This window comes from Mandrillus leucophaeus, unplaced genomic scaffold (genome assembly GCF_000951045.1).
Source record: "Mandrillus leucophaeus isolate KB7577 unplaced genomic scaffold, Mleu.le_1.0 Scaffold130, whole genome shotgun sequence".
NCBI lineage: Eukaryota > Metazoa > Chordata > Mammalia > Primates > Cercopithecidae > Mandrillus > Mandrillus leucophaeus.
This window is the reverse complement of record NW_012101255.1, coordinates 4,094,744-4,096,858: the sequence shown is the minus strand read 5'-3', so window position 1 is coordinate 4,096,858 and position 2,115 is coordinate 4,094,744.

Here is a 2,115-nt window from a genome sequence, read left to right as displayed (position 1 = left end):
CTGCCTCAGCCTCCCGAGTAGCTGGGATTACAGGCCCACCCCACCACGCCCGGCTAATTTTTTGTATTTTTAGTAGAAACAGGGTTTCACCATGTTAGCCAGGCTGGTCTTGAACTCCTGACCTCAGGTGATCCACCCACTTCAGCCTCCCAAAGTGCTGGGATTACTGGTGTGAGCCAGCGTGCCCAGCCTCTTTCTTTTTGTAGAGACGGGGTCTTGCTGTGTTGCCCAGGCTGGTCTCCTATCCTGGCCTCAAGCTATCCTCCTGCATTGGCCTAAATGCCGGGATTACAGACATATGCCAGCATGCCCTGCTGGGCATTTCTATTAAGTTCCTTAATGATGCTAATGCTGCCAGCCCAGAGTCCACACTTAGAACTACAGAAGTGTTTACACTCTCTTAAGTGGTACCTATGGTCACATGAATTATTTTTTCACAGCCCTGGAGAGCCTGAAGGTTTCATCGCATTCTTAAAGATCCATGACCCCAGAAAAATTAAGAGCCAGATTGCAGTCTAATCATGCATTGAAAGCTCTTTCTAGGCAGGATTTCACAGCAGATGATTTTGCAACTGGTTCAGTCTTGGAGTAGTTCCAAGAGTGTATATGTGTGTTTGCTTAAGCACCTGGGCATTGCAGGCTGTACGATGCCAACACACTTACCAGTCCACATTCAGTTTCCTACCCAGAAGTTGCAATACTAGGAACATCAGCATGGTTAAGAGAGTAAACATGACAACTTTTCCCAGCATCAAATGTGAATATTGTGAAGAAGTAGAAAAACAGGGAGAGGGGAAGAAAGAGAATTCCCCGTGATGCTATTGAAGCAGAAATAAAACCTCTGCAGATAATCCTGCTGCCTTGTGATGCCTATTGATGTTGGGGCCACAAACTTGGAAAATGAATGTTGTGCCATCACAATCACCCTAAGGATCAGTTACATAACATTTAATCAGCATAAATTATACTCATCCAAAATGTGGCATGTGAAGTTCATATGTAAACTTTAATGCATTTTTTATTCTTTAAAAATTTCCATTTTTTGAATGTTTGATAATGTACACAATACACTAGAACAGTCATTTTGTATTTAATTTATAACATTAAAAAATAAACAAGCAAACATACATACATTGGGGCTCCATGATGAAGAAAAAAGTTTGGAGATTACTCCTCAGGTGTCAGACATGACTGCACCAGAATCACCTGGAAGCTCACCGAACAAATGCAAAGTCTCAGACCTCAGTCTCTTTCAGGTTCAGGAGGTCTGAGAAATTCACATTTACACCAACAACTTGGGAAATTCTAAGGCAGGTGAGCCATTGGCTCTACTGTGAACCCTGCTCTGAAAATGACTTTAGTTTGGTTTTTTTCTCTCTTTGTACTTAATAACTTTATTCTGACTCAAAAGCCATAGAGCTCCTCACCAAAGGACACACAGGTCAGTGCAAAGAAGGAAACAAACATGTCTGTATTCTGCATGTCTTTCTCTTTCCCCCTTCAGCAATGCCCCATCCTATTCCCAGCCCTGGTTGGTTGCACTCCCTGAGCCAGGCACTGGTCACTCACTGCATCGTGACAAAGCCACCTGCCGCCTGCTAATGGCGACTCGGCTCAGCCATTAGAGGGCAGCAGATAACAGGTCACTAAGCAGATAATTTCTCCATGAGCAGGTTTGCCCATCTTCCTAAATAATCCAATTTTTCTCGAATGTTTTCTCATCAAGGAACATTTTCCAAAAACCTTATAAATGCAAGTCATGGAAGTGACAGCAAACAAGTCCAAGATGGCACTGCCCAAAGGAAAGGTTTCTGTTAGGCATGGCTCAAGGTGCTAGGTAAAAAACGAACAAAATCCTTGCTCTCATGCAGCTGACAAGTTAATGGGGACAGTGGAAAAGTACATTGTCTCTCAGTGTTAGATGGTGGTAAATGCTGCAGAGAAAGACATGGCCTGGGCCAAGAGAGGGAAAAGCTCAAAGAAGGGAATGAATATTTATTGACCACCTGTGAACAACTGGTTTTCACATAAATCTCTTCATCTTCAGCACTCTCCCACTGTACCCCTCTTTTTTTATTATGCCAATTTTACGTGTAAAGAAACTGAAGCTCCCGC